General features: G+C 39.0%; 1 pseudogene; it reads right to left on the bottom strand.

Annotated features, from left to right (window-relative positions):
* Positions 1–280: 280 nt before the first annotated feature.
* LOC145415203 (5S ribosomal RNA) lies at positions 281–399 on the bottom strand (annotated as a pseudogene).
* Positions 400–22283: the final 21884 nt, after the last annotated feature.

Genomic DNA, 22283 nt, shown 5'->3' with positions numbered 1-22283 from the left:
TGTAAATGGTAATTAATTATAAATCTCGGTATTGCGAGTGTTTGTACTTTATCGTATAAATTTATAGATGAGAGTCAAAAACTCATCAGTATTCCTTCTCACGACGTGACAGTTTTCAGAATTGTGGCTTACGGAGTTACACGAACCTTCACAGTGTAAAAATCATTCATTCATTCATTGCCAGACGCCATGTATCCCAGACAGGGTGGCCAAGTGCTTAGAGTTAATTGTTTTACAGGGAGGGGCACTAATACTCCACCAACCCCACTTGACGTAGGGATGCCAACAGCATCTGGTGTTCCCAGGCGGTCACCCATCCAAGTACTAACCAGACCCAACGTTGCTTAACTTCGCTGATCGGATGGGAAGCGGTGTACTCAACGTGGTAAAAATACTTTATCATAATTAACCCTTTTTTGAAAAACACTCATTCGACGTTTCTCGATTGTATCGGTGACTCTCACAGCATTTGATTTTTATTGTTCTTAAACATTTCAGATGACAGCTCTCCTTATGTGTCAACATATTTCTTGTAAAATATTCACTGAATGTGATTTTTTTTCATTTTCACAAGTGTCTACTAAGTTTTGGTATGGATAAGGAGTGTTTCCCAATCAATATTCAGATTATTTAAGTGGTATATTTTTCTATTTCGCCTTAAAACACGTAGATTCAGCAATCACTTCACTAATATTGTTTTGAACTACAACCAGACTGAATACAATCGGCCCTGACTAGTTTCCCTTTGGCATTACCTTTAATCCGTGGTCAGTTCAAAAAAAGCCAATGGACTCATCCGAAATTAAGAATCGTGATAATCTGAACATGTTCGACACGACAGTTCAAGTCGACGCTCTTGCAGTCTGATATTTTCAGAGACCCATGATCAATACTAAAACTGCAAATATGATGAACCAAGTAATGTTTATATATTCTATATCAGTACGGATATACGTCTTTCGGAATAATGAATATGTTATAGAGAACAAAAATCTTCATGTAAACGATTCATTGTCTCTCGCAGTGATTTTGCCTTCATAAATATGAATAATGATATAACACGGACTGGTAAACTGCTACAATATTGCATATTTCATATTTCAATTCTAGGCACAGAATACTGCTTTGATGCTCTTGTTTTGCAGAAAAAAAAAATCCATTGAATCTCTAAATTTCCGTGTTGTTTACAGGTCTCTAATGTAATAGCTGAATTCTTTACCTATGAATCGATTTCACCTAATTTTACCTTATCAGTAATCTTTTTTCGATAAGGAATTTTATCATCCTCAAAAATCATTCCTTTATTCTTGATACAATTGCGACTGTTTCCCAGCTAATTAAGAGTACATTTGTTGAAATGTCATATTTAGTTTTTCCGCCTTCAGCTATACGGTTTTAGGCAATACTCAAATGATTTTCTTAACATAAAAATCGAAACTTTCCGAACAACCTTAATAGAGAAAATTCAATATTCCATCGTAATGCTTTTTTTGTAGCTTTCCTTCATATTTAGAGTTTTCACCCTCATATAAGCTTTTTTTTTAATCACTCATGACCCTCTCCTAAACGTCAAATGCAAAGAATCTCCAGTCGAAATTAATACAGTTCATTCTGTCTCATACAATCTAGATTTTTTGTAGGTGTTATGCACCAAGGAAATGAGAAAAAAAGTTGTAAATGGAAATTAATTATATATCTCGGCAATGCGACAGTTTGTACTTTATCAACCAAATTAAAAGATCAAAGTCAAAAGCTCATCAATATTCCTTCTCATGTGGTGTCAGTTTTTAGAGATTTTACCTAAGGAAATGTGGCCCATGGTGTTACATGAACCTCACAGTGTGTAGAAATTCTTTATCATCGTCAATGTTTTTCTCACAAACACTCATTCGAAGGTTTTCGCTTCTTTCGGTGACCATGACATCATTTGAATCTTATTGTTCTGAAACACTTCAGATAGCTCTCCTTACATGTAAATCAATTTCTTAACAATTTCCTATATCATATTTTTTTCATGCTCATGTGTCTACTGAGTTTTGCTATGAATTAGGTGTGTTTCCCAAACATTACATAGAACACTGGTCGAAGTTGCATATTTAGCTATTTCGCCCAAAAATACGTTTATTCAGCCATTAATCCAGTAAAATAATTTTTTCACTACTCCCAAAGTGAATGCTGTAAGCTGAAACTAGGTCACCTTTGGAACTACCTTTCATATGTGGTCAGTCCTAAAAGAGCCAATAGACTCATCGGAAATTAAAAATCGTGATCATCTGAACAAGGCAGACACGACACTTCTGGTCGACGCTCCTGCAGCCTGAATTTTCCCTAAACTCATCACGAACAATAAAATTGCGAATATGATGAACCAAGTTATGTTTATATATTGTAAATCTCAGTATGGGTATACGTTTTTCCGAATAATATATATAAGATAATAAACGATTTTCATTTAAACGATTCATTGTCTCTCGTAGAGATTTTAACTTCATAAATATGGATAATGATATCCATATGCATATTTTATATTTGAACTCTAGGCACAGAAAACCACTTTAAAGCTCTTGTGATGCATATAAAAGAAATATTCATTGTATCTCTAAATTTCCGAATTGTTTACATGTCTCTAATGAATGGAAACTCTTTGGTCTTAAAACTTTCAAATAGCTGTATTCCTTACCTGTGAATTGATTTCAACCTGCGTATTACCTCATCTAGCCTTGTAACTGATTTTCTTCAATAAGAAATTTTATCACCCTCAAAAATGTTTCCTGAACTGAAGATATAATTGTGACTGTTTCCCAGCTAATTTAGAGTACATTTGTGGAAGTTGAATTTTTAGTCTTTTCGCCATCAACTATGCAGTTTCAGCATTACTCAAATGACCGTCATCTTAACGTAAAAATCCAAACATTGTCCAGACGACATTAATGTAGGAAATTCAGTGTTCCCTCATCCTGTATTTTTGTATCTGTCATGTATATTCAGTGTTTTTGCGCTCTCTGAAGCTGTCTTTAGTATCACTTAAATGACCCTCTTCCTTGTATTAAAATGGAAACAATCTTCAGACGACATTAATACAGTTCACTCAGTGCTCCTTCAACCTGGATTTTTTGTAGGTGTCATGCAAAATATGTCCACGGAAAAATGTTGTAAATGGTAATTGATTATTATCTCGGTATTGCGACAGTGTTTGTACTTTATCGTATATATTAATAGATGAAAGTCAAAACCTCATCAATATTCCTTCTCACGAGGTGTCAATTTTGAGAGATTATACCTAAGGAAATTTGGCTTAAGATGTTACACGAACCTTCATTGCGTGTAAAAATTTTGTCATTATTAATCTTTCTTGAAAAACACTCATTTGAAGGTTCTCGCTTGTATTGGTGAAATTAACATCATTTCAATCTTCTATTTATCTATATACCTAGTCTGCTTCCCCCAAGGAAAGGGAGGTAGCCAAGACAGGACGACACACTCCCCATTTACTCATCCATTCAAACACATTCATTCGCATCTCAGTCCCAAAGGGGAGAATGGACAGATCCTCACCGCACCGAACCGCACCAGGGTCAACTGCGCAATGCAATCAGTGACATCCGCAGCAGGGCCCGACAGCAGAGCTGGTTTACCCCCGCCATATCATAACAGACCCATCCCCTTACCCGCACCTGACCTGAATAGCTGATCAGACCAAATTCGGGAGAATATCCCCTCAGGACTGCGTCATCACTTTTTCATTCACAATTTCTCTCCAATGATTTCCGTCACGCACAGCCACTCTTCCTTGCTCAACAGATATCCCTCTCGCATCCAGCACTCTCTTCACACTGTCCATCCCTCCTATTCGTGGTCTTCTTCTCAGCCTTACACCTCTCACATCAGATCTAGTTATCTTTTTCACAAATCGTTCATTATCCATTGTCTCCATATGCCCAAACCACCGCAACACCCTCTGCTCAACTCTATCAGCCATCTCCCGAACAACTCCAGTTCTCCTTCGCACTTCATCATTTCGCACTCGATCCATACGCGTCACTCCACACATCTCAGACACCTCATCTCCATTACATACAAACTTATCCTCTCTGCGACACCCATATTCCATGTTTCAGCCCCATATAACGCAGTCAGAACCACAACACTCATACAGCCTTCTCTTTACATCCATTCTAAGCGAACGACATTTAAACACATTATTCATTCCTCCCAGCACCTTTCCTACTTCATTTATTCTAAACTTCACTTCTGCATCTATTCTTGCATCCACAGCAACATGTGACCCTAGATATTTAAAACACTCTACCTCCTCAAGCAACTCACCATTCAAAACTATATTCATCCTCCTACCATCTACCTACCTCGTACACTTCATCTCTTTACTCTTATTGTCATTTACTTTGAATTTCCTCCTTTCACACACTGTTCCAAACTCCTCTACCAACTGTCTCAATCTCTCCTCTGAATCAGCCACCATTGCAGTATCATCTGCAAACACCAGCTGCTTCAGATTCCACTCTCCACCATCAACATTCACCAGACTCAGACCTCACCTAAAACTGTTGCATTCACCTCCCTTACAACACCATCCATGTAAATATTAAACAAAAAAGATGACATCACACATCCCTGTCGGAGCCCCACTCTCACGGGAAATCAATCACTCACAGCATTTCCCACTCTTACACACGCTCTACTATTTACACAAAAACTTTTCATCCCTTTTAGTAACCTACCATCAAGTCCATACAATCTTAAAATAGTCCACAGAGCCTCCCTATCAGTTCTATCATAAGCTTTCTCTAAATCCATGAATGCCCAAAACACATCCTTGCCTTTCGCTAAATACTTTTCACACTTGTCTCACAGCAAACACCTTATATACTCATCCCCTCCCTCTCCTAAATCCACATTGCTGATCACTAATCACTCCCTCTGTACCCTCTCTATTTCTCATAATTAACACTAGCATAAACTCTAGCATTAACCTTACTCAACAGACTTATACCCCTAAACCTAGTACATTCATACTTATCACCCTTGCCTTTATACAATGAGACCACACAAGCACTTGCCCATTCAATTGGTACCATACTTTTCACAAAGCACACCTTCAACAATCTTACTAACCAGTCAACAATAGTCACCACCACCCTTCAGGCATTCCACAGTACACCCATCCATACCTGCAGCTTTCCCTGTTTTCAACTCCTTTAATGCCTTCACTTCCTCCTTCGTGATCAAAGAATCATTCAGCTCTCCCAACAATTATTCCTTGCACCCTTCCATCTGCCACAATCTCAGCCACCCTTTCCTCCTCTACATTTAACAATCTTTCAAAATACTCTGCCCATCGCTTCCTTACTGTATCCATCTCAATTAACATAGTTCCATTATCTGCTTTTACTCGTTCTTCCTTCCCAGACTCTCCCTTTCCGCACCCTTCTCTCCTCCTTCCAAAACATTTATTCTGTTTAATATTCTCTGTCAGCCACCTACCCCACCTCTCATCTGCTGCCATTTTAGCATCACGCATAGCCTTCTCGCCGTGTTCCTCTTTTCCTTATGCTTTTCATATGACATCCTTCCTCTGCAGCCACACTTCATATGCACGTCTCTTCGTAGCCACAGCCATACTTACTTCCTCGCACCACCATTCACTTCCTTTTCTTACACCATCACCCACACGTCTCACACCACACACCTCTTCTGCATGCCCCACCACAATACTTAAGCAACTGCCATTCCTCCTCTACACTGCCATTTTCCTGATCTTTCACTGCGTTCCGCTCTCTCAATTTCTTCTGGTACTCTATCTTTTTTTCTCTGTTATCCAACTCACTTTCAAAACCTCCCTGCCACACCTAAGCCTCCTATCTCTCACCCATCTCTTACCTACTCTTAACTTTCCCTCCACTCTCACATCCAAGAATCTTCCTATTACATTCCTAGACACAACCACATAGTCCATCAAAGCTCTATCAACAACCCTTCCACACATGTATAATTATAAATATCTCTTCTGAAACAGCGTATATCCAATCAGCATCTCTCGCTCAACACACATCGCTATCATTCGCTCCCCATTTTCATTTCTTCCAGGCACACCATGCATACGAACTACACCTTCAACTGCTACATTTCCTACTCTAGTATTCAGATCTCCCATCATTACATTCACATTCGCTCCAAAACTGCAGACACTCATCAACATCATTCCAGAAAGACTCCCTCTCTTCTTAATCCCTTTCACTACCAGGCCCATATGCACTCACAAACACCCACAACTCACGTTTAAATTTCGCTTTCACCCACATCAGTCTCGATGACACCTTCCATTCAGTCACACTGCTGTACACGCCTTTTCTTGCCCTTCCATTCACACTTCCAATCAGAAACTCATCCTTCCCTTTCATCTTCGTTTCACTCAAAGCTAACACACCCAACTTTCTTCTCAAAAACATTCTCCCAATCTCCTCCCTTTTAGCCTCAATCGTACTACATCCACGCACATTCATAGACCCAATCTTCAGGGTACGGGATAACTCCATCCCCCATCCCTTTCTCTGGCCTGTCTCTTTTCAGGAACTAAAAAACAGAGGAGGGGGTCCCTTGTCCCCTCACCCCGCCCCTTTTAGTCGCCTTTTACGACACACAAGAAATACGGTGGCAGTATTCTTCCTAACAACCTGGCGGCAGAGTAGTAGTACCATCTCATAGTGCGGCCAGATTGTGTCTCCCCCGCCATACGTCAGATGACAGCTCTACTTACGTGTCAATATACTTTTTGTTAAATAAAACTTTTTTTTTTTTCTTCATGCTCACGAGAGTCCTATGACTTTTGGTAAGAATTAGGTGTGTTTCCCAATCATTATTCAGAACACTTGAGGAAGTTGCATATTTTGTGGTTTCGCCCAAAAATACGTTTATTCAGTCATCACTCCATTAGAATAGTTTGGACCACTCCCAAAGTGAATGCTATCAGTCGAAACTAGTTCTCCATTGGCACTACCTTTTATCCGTGGTCAGTTCTAAAAATACTAATAAATTAAAAGTCCAGATAATCTGAACAAGGCAGAAACGATAGCTCAGGTCGACGCTCCTGCAGCCTTATTTTTTCCTAGACCAATCATTAACAATAAAACTACGAATATGATGAACCAAGTAATCTTTATATATTGTATATCTCAGTATGACTGTGCATTTTTCCGAATAATGTATATAAGATAATGAATAAACGATTTTCATTTAATCGATTCTTTGTCTCTCGCAGTGATTTCACCTTCATCAACATGAATAATGATATCAAGCGAACCGTCAAACTGCTATGATATTGCATATTAAATCTCTTGTGATGCAGATAAAAAAAAAAATATCCATTGTATTTCTATATTTCCGAGTTGTTTTCACGGCTCTAATGAATGGAAACTCTTTGGATTTAAAACCATCAAATGGCTGCACTTTGTAACTGTGACTCGATTTCAACCTTCGTATTACCTCATCTCTCCTTGTAACTGATGTTTTTCGATAAGAAATTTATCACCTTCAAAAATGTTTCCTAACTTGTAAATACAATTGTGATTGTATCTCGGCTAATAGAGAGTACATTTGTGGACGTTACATTTTTCGTGTTCTGGTGATCAACTATGAAATTTTTAGCATATCTCAAAGGACCGTCATCTTAATGTAAAGATCAAAACATTTTCTAGACACTATTAAAACAGTAAATTCAGTGATTCCTCATCCTGCATTTTTTTGTAGCTGTCATGCATATTTAGGGTTTTTTCGCGCTGCATTAAGCTCTTTTCTGCATCACATAAATAACCCACATCCTAACGTCAAACAATTTATCCCCACACGACATTAAGAGAGTTCACAAAGTGTTCACTCAGTGTTCTTTAAATATGGATTATTCTGTAGGTGTCATGCACTATATTTGCACGGAATTGAGGAATAAAGTTGTAAATGGTAATTAATTATAAATCTCGGTATTTCGTCATTGTTCTTTACCTTATTAATTTATAGATGCGAGTCAAAAGCTCATCAACATTCCTCCTCACGATGTGACAGTTTTGAGAGATTTTACCTTAGGAATTAAGGCTTATGGCGTTACTCGAACCTTCACAGTCTCTAAAAATACTTTATCATAACCATTTTTTGAAAAACATTCGAAGTTTCTCGATTGTATCGGTGACTCTCACAACATTGTTCTTAAACATTTCAAATGACAGCTCTCGTTATGTCAATCTATTGTTAAATTTTCGCTGTGATTTTATTCATGTTCACAATTAGAAGTGTTTTCCAATCAATATTCAGATTATTTGTGTGATATATTTAGCGATTTCGCCATAAAACACGTTTATTCAGCCATCACTTCAGTAAAATTGTTTTGAACTACCCCCAGAGCGAATGCTATCAGCCGAAACTAGTTTCCCTTTGGCATTACCTTTACTCAGTGAAGTCAGTTCTAAAAAGTCCAATGGACTCATCAGAAATTAAAAATCGTACACGACAGGCCAGATTAACGCTCTTGCAGTCTATTTTCCTAGACCCCTCATGAACACTAAAACTGGTAATATGATGAACCAAATAATGTATATATATTCTATATCTCAGTACGGACCACATAATATATATGATAATGAATAAAAATCTTCATGTAAATGATTCATTACCTCTGGCAGTGATTTTATCTTCATGAACATGAATAATGATGTCACACGAACCGCCAAACTACGATAATATTGCATATTTTTTTATTTTTGAACTCTAGGCACAGAATACTACTTTGAAACTCTTGTGATAACGAAAAAAAATATATACATCCTGTGTATTTCTAATTTTCAGAGTTGTTTTCAGTTCTCTAGTGAATGGAAAATCTTTGGGCTTAAAACCCTTAAAAAGTTGTATTCTCTACCTGTGAATCGATTTCATCCAATTTTACCTTGTCAGGAATCTTTTCTAGATAAAGATTTTTATCACCCTCAAAAATGTTTCCTGAGTTCCTGATACAATTGTATAACTATTTCCAAGATAATTAAGAGTACATTTGTTGATGTGTCATATTTATCTTTTTTTGCCTTCAAGTGAGCGGTTTATAGCATTGATCAAATGACTTTCTTCATAACGTAAAAATCGAAACAATTTCCAAACAACGTTAACAGAGTAAATTCAGTATTCCATCATAATGCTTTTATGAAGCTGTCCTGCATATTTAGAGTTTTCAAACTTATTTACGCTTAGAATCACTCTCATGACCCTCTCCTTAACGTCAAATGCAAAGAATCTACAGTAGAAATTAATACAGTTCATTCAGTGCTCCTTCAACCTGGATTTTCTGTGGTGTCATGTAGTATATGTCCACGGAGATGAAAACAGTTGTAAATGGTAATTAATTTTATATCACGGTATTGGGACAGTGTTTGTACTTTATCGTATAATTTTATAGATGAAAGTCAAAAGCTCATCAATATTTCTTCTCACGAGGTGTAGGTAGATATTCTACCTAAGGAAATGTGGCTTAAGGTGTTACACGAACCTTCATAATGTGTAAAAATTCATTATCATTAATCTTTTTTGGAAAAACACTCAATCGAAGGATTTTGTTTGTTTTGGTGACTCTAACATCATTTGAATCCTATTGTTCTTATACACTTCAGATGACAGCTCTCATTACGTGTCAATTTCTTTTTAAATATTTCCGAAATGGGATTTTCTTCATAGTCACATGTGTCTACTGAGTTTTGTTTTGAATTACGTGTGTTTCCCAATCATTATTCAGAACACTGGTGTAAGTTGCATATTTATCGGTCTCTCTCAAAAATACATTGTCAGCCATCACTCCATTAAAATAATTTTTAACTACTCCTAAAGTGAATGCTATCAGCAGTGACTAGTTCACCAATGGCACAACTTTTAATCCGTGAAGTCAGTGTTAAAAAAGCTAATAAGACTTAAAAGAAATTAAAAATCGTGATAACATGACCATGGCAAACACGACGCTTCAGGTGGCCGCTCTTTCAACCTGATTTTTTCCTAGTATTGCATATTTTATATATGAACTCTAGGCACAGAATACCACTTTAAAGCTCTTGTGATACAGATAAAAAATATATATATATTCATTGTATCTCTAAATTTCCGATATCTTCTCATGTCTCTAATGAATGGAAACTCTTAGGGCTTAAATCCTTCAAATGGCTTAATTCTTTTCTTGTGAATTGATTTCACCCTATGTTTTACCTCATCAAGACTTGTAGCTGATTTTTTTCGATAAGAAATTTTATCACCCTCAAAAATTTTTCCTATCTTGAGGATACAATTGTGATTGTATCTCAGCTAATACATTTGTACATTTGTGGACGTTACATTTTGAGTGTTCTCGCGATCAACTATGAGATTTTTAGCATTACTCAAATGACCGTCTTCTTTACGTAAAAATCCAAGCATTTTCCAGACGACATTAAAAGAATAAATTCAGTTACCTCATCCTGCATTTTTTGTAGCTGTCAAGCATATTTAGTGTTTTCGCGCTGTATTAAGCTGTTTTTAGCATCACTTAAATAACCCTCTTCCTAACGTCAAAATGGAAACGATCTCCAGACGACATTAATACAGTTCACTGTGTTCCTTCAGTATGGATTATTTTGTAGGTGTCATGCACTATATGTCCACAGAAATGAGGAAAAAAGTTGTAAATGATAAATAATTATATATCTAGGTACTGCGAGTATTTGTACTTTATCATATAATTTTATAGATGAAAGTCAAAAGCTCATCACGAGGTGAAATCTTTGAGAGATTTTTCATAAGGAATTGTGGCTTATGGTGTTACACGAACCTTCAGAGTGTGTAAAATTATTATTATTATTATTTTTTTTTTGAAAACTCATTCGAAGTTTCTCTCTTGTTTCGGTGACTTTCACAGCATTTGAAGCTTATTGTTCTTATATATTTCAGATGAACGCTCTCGTTGTGTCAATATAATTCTTTGTTAATTATCGGTCAATGTGATTTTTATCATGGTCACAAGTGTCTACTGAGTTTTGGTGTTGATTAGGTGTGTTTCCAAATCAATATTCAGAATATTTGTGTAAGTGCCATATTTATCGATTTCGCCCAAATGCACGTTTATGGAGCCATCACTCCAGTAAAATAGTTTTGAACTACCCCCAGAGTGAATGCTATCAGCCATAACTAGTTTCCTTTGGCACTACCTTTAATCCGTCAATTCAGTCCTAAAAAAGCCATTAGTCTCATCGGAAATTAATAATCGTGATAATATGAACATGGCAGACACAACAGTTCAGGCCTTCGCTCCTGCAGCCTGATTTTTTCCTTGAATCATCATGAACAATGAAACTGCGATTATGACTAAGCAAGTAATGTTTATATATTGAATATCTCAGAACGGCTATACTTTTTTCCGATTATTAATATATGGTAATGAATATACGATCTTCACCTAACCGATACATTGCCTCTCGGAGTGATTTTATCTTTTTGCCTGCATGCATAGTCAGAGTTTTCGCCCTCATTTAAGCTTTTTTTTAGCATCACTAATGACTCTTCCAAACGTCAAAATGCAAAGAATCTCCAGTCGAAATTAATACAGTTCACTCAGTGCTCCTTCAACCTAGATTTTTTGTAGGTGTCATGCCATATGTGACCACAGAGATGAAAAAAAAAAAATTTAAATGATAATTATAAATCTCGGTATCGCGATAGTGTGTCTATCTATCTATATACCTAGGCTCCTTCCCCCATGGAAAGGGAGGTAGCCAAGACAGAACGACACACTCCCCATTTATTCATTCATTCAAACAGATTCTCACCGCACCACACCACACATGGGTCAACTGCGCAATGCAATCAGTGAAATTCGCAGCAGGGCCCGACAGCAGAACTGGTTTACCCCCGCCACATCATAATAGACCCATCCCCTGCCCTGACTAGCTAGTCAGACCAAATGCGGGAGAATATCCCCTCAGGGCTGCGTCATCATTTATTCATTCACAATTTCTCTCCATTTATTTCTGTTACGCACAGCCACTCTTCCTTGCTCAACAGACATCCCTCTCGCATCCAGCGCTCTCTTCACACTGTCCATCCATCCCATTCGTGGTCTCCCTCTCAGCCTTACACCTCTCACATTAGATCTAGTTATCTTTTTCACCAAATCGCTAATTATCCATTCTCTCCATATGCCCAAACCATCGCAACACCCTCTGCTGAACTCTACCAGCCATCTCCCGAACAACTCCAGTTCTCCTTCGCACTTCATCATTTCGCACTCGATCCATACGGGTCACTCTACATATACTCCTCAGACACCTCATCTCCGTTACATTCAAACTTTTCCTCTGCTACTCTCATATTCCATGTTTCAGCCCCATATAACGCAGTCGGTACCACAACACCCTCATACAGTCAATTCTAAGCGAACGACATCAAAACACTCTTTTCATTCCTCCCAGCACCTTTCCTACTTCATTTATTCTATGGCGAGTTCCTTGAGGAGGTGATGTTTTAAATATTAAGGGTCGCATGTTGCTATGGATGGAAGAATAGAACCACATCTGCATCTATTCTTCCATCCATAGCAACATGCGACCCTAAATATTTAAAACACCACCTCCTCAAGGAACTCGCCATTCAAAACTATATTCATCACCCTACCATCTACCAACCTCGTTCACTTCACCACTTTACTCTTATTCTCAATTACTTTCAATTTCCTCCTTTCACACGCCCTTCCGAACTCCTCTATCAACTGTCTCAATTTCTCCTCTGAATCAGCCACCAGTGCAGTATCATCTGCAAATAGCAGCTGCTTAAGATTCCACTCTACACCATCGACATTCTCCAGACAGACCTCCACCTAAAACTCTTGTATTCACGTCTCTTACAAGACCATCCATATAAATATTAAACAACCAAGGCGACACCACACATCCCTGTCGCAGCTCCACACTCACGGGAAACCACTCACAGCATTTCCCACTCTTACACACGCTCTACTATTTACATAAAAACTTTTCACCCCTTTTAGTAACCTACCAGTCCACAGAGCCTCCCTATCAGTTCTTTCATACGCTTTCTCTAAATGCCCAAAACACATCCTTGCCTTTCGGTAAATACTTTACACACACTTGTCTCACAGCAAACACCTGATCCACGCATCCCCTCCCTCTCCTAAAGGCACACTGCCCATTACCAAGTATTCCCTCTGTACTCTCTCAAACTCTCATAATTAACATTCTACCATAAACCTTACCAATAACACAACATATTTATACCCCTAAAGCAAGTACTATTGCGGACAGTTCTTAACCACCCTCTTCCAGCCAACCTGTGTATGTGGCAGTGTCTCATTCACGAGTATAGAAGTTGCCTTAGATGCATTTCTGTCGAAAAACATTCCTTCAGCTTTGGGATTGTACTAATGGATAAAGCAATAGTAATATTTACACTGAAGGTTTGACTCTGATAACACGAATATATCATACTGATTATTTAATAACGTTTCTCGTATAGAGCCAAGCAAGTGATAAATATGTATATTTGGTTCCACTCCACGAACACGGAGTGAACAAGTTCGAAGCATTCATTTGTTAACAGGAGAGAGAGAGAGAGAGAGAGAGAGAGAGAGAGAGAGTAGCGGGTGCCCATGAATTTTAGAGGAATGAGGTGGAGAAATGAGGTGCTCAACACAGTTAAACAGGGTTTTTTTCCTTTCGTTTCGGTTGGCTTTCTATGCTTAAATGGCTAAATGAAGGTAAATTATGAAATATAATTACTGGATGACGAAGTGGTAATAGGGTCTGGCTAATGGGTGTTTGGTGCAAGGTGTGCACTGTGCAGTGGTAAACCTAATTCCAGGCAACGGTCGCTGTTAAAAGTTGGATGTTTTAGGGTCCCATTTATTTTAAATATTTCCATGTACCGGGTATGTTTACAGTACGTGTATGTCCCTATGAACCTATTTTCACCCCATGAATATTTTTATCAATGGACATTTTCACCACTCGGAGCACAATCCTTTATGGACCTATTTTCCTTAATGACTTTTTTTTTTCCAAAGGCGCCTACTTCCCTACGTAACCTATTTTCTCCCGAACTAATTTTCCCCATTGATGTATTTTCTCCCCACGGACCAATTTTTCCGTCGACCTTGAATCTCTGTGAATGAAGGTTTCCTACATGGTCGTATACCCATGGATGTATTTTTCACAAAACCTATTTTCCCCATAAACCTGTTATCCGACGTGGTTATATCACCCACTGATGCGTGCAGTTGAAACACAGACCTCCTAACCAACAGACGTATTGCTCGATGGACCTGTTGTACTTCAGCATGATTCCAGAATAATACCCCCTCTGGACCGATTTTCCCAGCTCGGACATTAACTCAATTCACCTAATCCCAGTGGCCAGTTTTCCCAGAATCCGTCCATCCACCTACACACCCACCCATCAACGCACATATCCACAACCTTACTCAATACAGTATGTCTCAAAAGTAGGACGACACAAACCCGTCTCTTGCCTTGTCCTACAGGTAGCCCCACCACCCACCTCAAACAATGCACGAACCCCACTCCACCCCACCTAACAAGCCCAACAACCCTTTCCCTCACTCTCGCCCACCCACTCCACCTAATCCACCTGTGAAATAACCAGCCTACACTAAACCAATCCACCCACCCAGTTACCAACCTACCAACCCTCATAGCATGCTCCACAAGTCATATTACTCTCAATTCAACACACACACACACACACACACACACACACACACACACACACACACAGGCTGGGTGGATTTCCTTACACGAAATATGTCTCACCGCTAAACTCAGTCTGTCGATAGAAAATAGTACCGGGTACTCTTTACAGGGAGTTTGCCAGGCCATGGATAAAGGGCTTCATTCCGGCTACATACACATGATTTTATGCGATATGAGTAAATATGGTGCTCAAGCTAAACAGGGAATTTTTCCTTTTGCTGATGACGAAGGGGTTTATTTATCATAGGATAACGTCTCGTCGGACAAAATGATTTGGGTAACGCCAGATGACTGTCAAATAATTTGGCAGGCCGCGTAAGTTCTGTTAGATGCCTTATGTTCGCATTTTTTTTCTCTGGTGGTTGGCACCTGCAGATTTTTGGCAAACTCATAGGTATTTTTCTAATAACTGGATATTTCTCTCTGTACAGAAGCAAATTACTTTCTTAAGCACAGCTTTTTGTTAAATCAACAGCATTTATTTCCTAAATCATTATTCCAACGAAAGCAATCCTAATTATACAGTATAACACACACACACACACACACACACACACACACACATATATATATATATATATATATATATATATATATATATATATATATATATATGTATATACATTTAAATATATATACATATTGTTACGGAACAGAGAAAGATAATGTACACTTTAAGTGAGAATACTAAAAATCACTACTGTCCCGTAAAGTTCCAGGTTCAAAACAAAGAGTTAGGTAAAATTACAAGTCAAAGTTTAATGCTCAAACTAACAATAAAACATTCAGGACTCATAAGGATAATGTAATGGCAAAAACAGGTTAAATATATGGTTAACTGCAATAGCCTCTATTAACACGAAATTAGCAAGAGTAAATTTATCTAAGTCAGCCCTGATAAAATGAGATACCAGATAATACTCAGTAAATGCCAGATAAATAATTACAGATACAAACTATTATCAAAAATGACTGACATAAAGAACCCTACATGAATTACAAAAACTTCACTAGGCCTACAAATTAAACTTATGCTATACAGTACAAGAAAAATGCAACAACAGTTATACTCAAATTACACACAGCTGCTAGATGGTTGGAGACTTCTTGAGCACTCACAATAATAATATCTGTACAGGGGAGGACAGAGATGTGAACAAAATGAGGAGCAGATCTAAGTGGCAATGATGCAGAGACTGAGCTCATTATATAGGAGCCAGGAGAGCTTGATACAACTTGTAATAAGGACGCGCAAATGAAGCCATGGGGGCATAGAGTTGACAATCCCGCTCTGGACAACAGAGAGAACGACTTACTCTACTATAACGGTAGAAGGGGGGGACTGAGGCAGAACACGCTCGTGATCAAACATGCAGCAACTGTGCGTTAAAATTACACAAAGGATGATGAAATCATAGGCTATGTAACACCTCCCCACAAAGAAAAAAGAAATTTACAAAGGAAATTTCTTATTACTCTAAAACAATCTGTATATGGCACTACAGACCATGCAAAAGTCTTTCCTAATAGTACAAAACATGAGATCTCCCTAGCACGCTCAGTCATAGGTACTTGCCAGTATCCCTTTAACAAATCAAACTTACTTATGTACCTAGCCTTTCCGATCTTGTCTATGCAATCTTCCACGCGAGGGAGAGGGTAAGTGTCTGTTTTGGTTATCTGATTAACACGTCTGTAGTCAATGCAAAGCCTCTGTGACCCACCTGGCTTAGGGACTAGAGTGACAGGAGAACTCCACTCGCTCTGACAGGGCTCAATCATCTTGTGGTCCAACAGGTAGCCAAGCTCCTTCTGGATGAGAGGAACTTTCACTGGGTTCACACGGTAAGGAGGCAATTTAATTGGCTTTGCGTCTTCAACATCGACATCATGCATCAACACAGTGGTTCTTCCTGGAGTAGCACGGAACACTTGCGGGTACTCCTGCAGTAACGCCGAAAACTCCTGCCTTTCCTTGGGTGGTAGATGAGAAAGCTTAGTCTGGAGATCATTCATGATATCAGGATTCTTCCCCAAACTATCACTCAGGCTCATACTGCATGGGAGAGCTTCACTTGCAGACTCGGGTGGAACAGCTACAGTGCAGACTGGATTATTTTCGTCCCGCCTGTGATATAACTTTAGCATGTTGATGTGACATAGTTGCTTGCTCTTTCTACGATCTGGTGTGGCGATGACATAGCTGACATCACTGAGTTTCTTCTCCACGAAATAAGGGCCACTAAACTTGGCTTGAAGAGGTTGCCCATGAACTGGTAGCAGAATCAAAACCTGATCTCCTGGCTGAAAGTGGCGTAACCTGGACTTCTTGTCATACCAAGTCTTCATCTTCTCCTGAGCAGCTCCTAAATTCTCTCTCGCCAGCTGTAAAGCAGTGGACAGCCGTTCTTTGAACTTCATCACATACTCCAGCAGGTTGACGTCATCTTCCTCCGACAGCCAGCATTCCTTGAGTAACTTAAGGGGTCCTCTTACTTCATGGCCAAACAGTAGTTCAAAAGGTGAGAAGCCCAGTGATTCATTTGGAGATTCTCTTGCGGCAAACACAACGAATGAAAGACCTTTATCCCAGTCTTTCTGATGTTCCAAACAGTATTTCTTGAGCATCGATTTGAGTGTTTGATGATATCTCTCCAACGCTCCTTGGGTCTGGGGATGGTAAGCTGAAGACGTGATCTGGGTGATGCCCAACTCTTTCAGAGACTGCTTGAAAACATTTGACATGAAATTACTTCCCCGGTCTGACTGTACCTCCTTGGGCAGACCAAACTTCGTGAAGAACCCTAGCATTTCCTTAACCACGTTCTTTGCTGAGATGTTTCTAAGTGGAATGGCTTCAGGATAACGAGTAGCCATATCAATCATGGTCAGCACATAAGAAAATCCTGAAGAAGTCTTAGGAAGAGGGCCCACAATATCCACCAACACACGGGTGAAAGGCGCCTCAAAAGGAGGAATGGGAACTAGAGGTGCAACCTTTTCGGTCTGATTACACTTCCCCACAACTTGACAGGTGTGACAAGACTTACAATACCAGGAAACATCCCTGAAGATACCTGGCCAGTAGAAGTGTTTCAAAATGCGTGCCACAGTCTTCCTCACTCCAAGGTGTCCTGCCAAACTGGAAACATGAGCCACTCTAATGATATCCTGCCTACAAATACGAGGGATGACAACTTGATGTACAACCTCCCATTCACAGTCGGCTGATGCTGTTGGGGGTCTCCACTTCCTCATAAGTACTCCTGACTTTACATAATAACAAGTAGAAGCACCGGCTGACTCTTCTTCACTGTAAGCAGAGTTAGCTAGACCTTTCAACTCAGGGTCAGCAACCTGCAACTCAACCAACTCTTGACGAGACAAATCATCAACACTACGGGGCACTGCCTCATCTGGTGAGTGGTCCAAATTAGCAAGAAAAGTGTCAGCTAGGATAACATCATCATCATCATTATCCTCTAAATCACCAGTAACTTTAGCCTTAGCCCTAGTGACAGCACATGCAGGGAACACATCAGGGACATCACAATCCTGGGACGCAGCCACTGGCTCACTAGACAACTGAGGAGCTGGATACACTTGACTTCCACCAATATCATTTCCAAGTAAGAAAGTTACACCTGACATTGGGAGTGTCTCAACCAACCCAACCATAACGGAACCATTAACAAAACCAGACTCTAAATTCACTCTGCACAGAGGAACAGGGAAGTAATTATTCCCTACACCTTGTAAGATTACAGTTTCATCAGAGGAATTAACATTAGAGCCTAGAACACTGGTCAGCATAAGGGATTGGCAAGCACCTGTATCACGATATATTTTAACTGATTTCCTGTCATTACTGTCCAGAGGACTGACAAAACCATCAGACAGGAAATTAGCACATGAACTCTTGAGAGTGTCACCCACGTTACTGCTCAAAAGAGGAGCTCCATCATGAGAATCTAAGTTACCCCTCAAAGCAGGTTCAGTTAACTCAGTTAAAGAATTCTGGGAACTCTCAAGAGTGGACACTAGACCAATTGACTGAATATTTAAAGACTCCTTTTTGTTCACATCACGCTGTCTCCTGAAACATCTCTCCGTAGTATGACCAAGCTTACTACAATAAGTACATTTACTTTTCTGAAATCTAGAGGTGAAGCTGGTATTTACTTCCTGAGAAACATCATCTTTATTCTCTTTCCTGTTACCTGTACTCTGAGTAGAGGCAACGTACTTACTCTCAGCTTTCCCTTTTTCTCTAGAATATCTCTTGTGAGTGAGAACATATTCATCAGCTAAAACTGCAGCATCAGACAAATTATCTATTCTTTTCTCATCAAGATATAGGCTTACATCTTTACTAATACACCTTTTGAAATCCTCCAGCAAAATCATCTGCTTAAATTTACCAAAATCAGAATCCACATTCTTAGAATTTAACCACTGCTCTAACAAATCTTCTTTGATTTTTGCATACTCAACATGGGATTGCTTATCTTGCTTATAAGTTGTCCTAAATTTTACTCTATAGGCTTCAGGAACAAGCTCATAGGCCTTAAGAATCAAGCTCTTAACTACATCATAATTATCAGACTGATCCTGAGGCAAAGATGCATAAGTTACTTGAGCTTTACCGGTGAGAACAGTTTGAAGGAGTACTGGCCAATACTCCTTAGGCCAATTAAAACCTGTAGCTACCCTCTCAAACAACTGAAAATACTTTGTTAAATCAGATTCATTAAAAGGAGGGACAAGTTTAACATTTTTAGCCACATCAAAATCATCAGAGCTAGATGATCCAGTTCCACATTGTTTCATGCGATACTCATGGTCTGCCTGAATCCTAGCAAGTTCAACTTGTGCGTGAGTCTGTACCTCTGCCTCTTGAATACGAGCATTTGCCTCATTAACACGAGCCTCCTGCAGGGCTAAGCTGTAACTTAGCTAATTCAATCTGCGTTTGCTCATTTGGAGGAGTTACATTGAACAAGCTTTCATTAATCATGGCAACAATCTGATCTTTAGACTGATGAGAGCGAACAACAAATCCCAATTGTTGAGCAACAATCTTAAGTTCATTCTTTGTTCTGTTTTCTATATCACACACTGTTTGCACATTTGACAAAAAATCTTTGGCTTCATCAAGTGTAGAAATAGTAGCCATCATGAATATATCACAGTCACAAAATATCAAACAATATCCTTATGATAATATCCTGAATATCCTGGCGAGGTCGCCAAATTTATGTTACGGAACAGAGAAAGATAATGTACACTTTAAGTGAGAATACTAAAAATCACTACTGTCCCGTAAAGTTCCAGGTTCAAAACAAAGAGTTAGGTAAAATTACAAGTCAAAGTTTAATGCTCAAACTAACAATAAAACATTCAGGACTCATAAGGATAATGTAATGGCAAAAACAGGTTAAATATATGGTTAACTGCAATAGCCTCTATTAACACGAAATTAGCAAGAGTAAATTTATCTAAGTCAGCCCTGATAAAATGAGATACCAGATAATACTCAGTAAATGCCAGATAAATAATTACAGATACAAACTATTATCAAAAATGACTGACATAAAGAACCCTACATGAATTACAAAAACTTCACTAGGCCTACAAATTAAACTTATGCTATACAGTACAAGAAAAATGCAACAACAGTTATACTCAAATTACACACAGCTGCTAGATGGTTGGAGACTTCTTGAGCACTCACAATAATAATATCTGTACAGGGGAGGACAGAGATGTGAACAAAATGAGGAGCAGATCTAAGTGGCAATGATGCAGAGACTGAGCTCATTATATAGGAGCCAGGAGAGCTTGATACAACTTGTAATAAGGACGCGCAAATGAAGCCATGGGGGCATAGAGTTGACAATCCCGCTCTGGACAACAGAGAGAACGACTTACTCTACTATAACGGTAGAAGGGGGGGACTGAGGCAGAACACGCTCGTGATCAAACATGCAGCAACTGTGCGTTAAAATTACACAAAGGATGATGAAATCATAGGCTATGTAACAATATATATATATATATATATATATATATATATATATATATATATATATATATATATATATATATATATCACAAAACAAGGCAAGTTTTAGTGACTGATGGAAGAAATACTAACACTGTGGCCTGTTTTCAATGGATCACATGAATCCAGGGTTTCTCATCCCTTGCATTTCCCCGCGACAGTCTGCCTCCACATTATTCCAAAATTCACAGGCACCCACAATACACGCTTTCTCTCTCTCTCTCTCTCTCTCTCTCTCTCTCTCTCTCTCTCTCTCTCTCCTGTTAACAAATGAGTGCATCGAACTTGTTCACTCCGTGTTCGCTGGTTCAGACCTACAGAAAGTGGTGGAGTGGAACCAAATATACATATTTATCACTTGCTTGGCTCTATACGAGAAAAGTTATTAAATAATCAGTATGATATATTCGTTTTATCAAAGTCAAACCTTCAAAGTAAATACTATTTGCTTTATCCATTAGTACAATCCCAAAGCTGAAGGAATAATTTTCGACAAATGCATCGAAGGCAATTTTTGTGCTCGTGAATGCGACGCTGCCACATACACAGGTTGGCTGGACGAGGGTGTTTAAGAAATCCTGTCCGCAATAGTACATTCATACTTATCACCCTTAACTTTATACAACGGTAACACACAAGCACTTGCTCAGTCAATTGGCACCATACCATTCACAAAGCACACATTCAACAATCTTAATAACCAGTCAACAATAGTCACTACACCACCCTTCAGGCATTCCACAGCACACCCATTAATACCTGCAGCTTTCCCTGTTTTCATTTCCTTTACTGCCTTCTCCACTTCCTCCTTCGTGATCAAAGAATCATTCAACTCTCCCAACACATTTATTCCTTGCACCCATCCATCTGCCACAATCTCAGCCACCCTTTCCTCCTATATATTTAACAATCTTTCAAAATACTCTGCCCATCTCTTCCTTACTGCATCCATCTCAGTTAACATCCTTCCATCCTCTGCTTTAATTCGCTCTTCCTTCCCAGATTCTCCCTTTCGAACCCTTGTCACTTCCTTCCAAAACATTTTCTTATTCTGTTGAGAATTCACAGTCAGCCGCCTACTCTACCTCTCATCTGCTTCTACTTTAGCATCACGCACAGCTCTTCTCGCCCTATTCCTACTTTCTTTATACTTCTAATATGACACCTCAATTCCTCTGCAGCCACACTTCATATGAACGTCTTATCTGCCATAGCCATACTTCCTCGCACCACCATTCACTTTCTTTCCTTACACCACCACCCACGCGTCTCAAACCACACACCTCTTCTGCATGCCCCACCACAGCACTCTTAAACAACTGCCATTCCTCCTCCACACTGCCATTTTCCTGATCTTTCACTGCGCTCCACTCATCCTTCAATTTCTTCTGATACTCTATCATTTTCTCTCTTTTATCCAACTCAAT

The sequence above is a fragment of the Coenobita brevimanus genome, chromosome 101 (assembly GCF_032717465.1).
Source record: "Coenobita brevimanus isolate Jiangsu-jjx chromosome 101, ASM3271746v2, whole genome shotgun sequence".
NCBI classification, from domain to species: Eukaryota; Metazoa; Arthropoda; class Malacostraca; order Decapoda; family Coenobitidae; genus Coenobita; species Coenobita brevimanus.
Note: the sequence above shows the minus strand (reverse complement) of the source record. Positions and strands in the feature narration are given on the sequence as shown.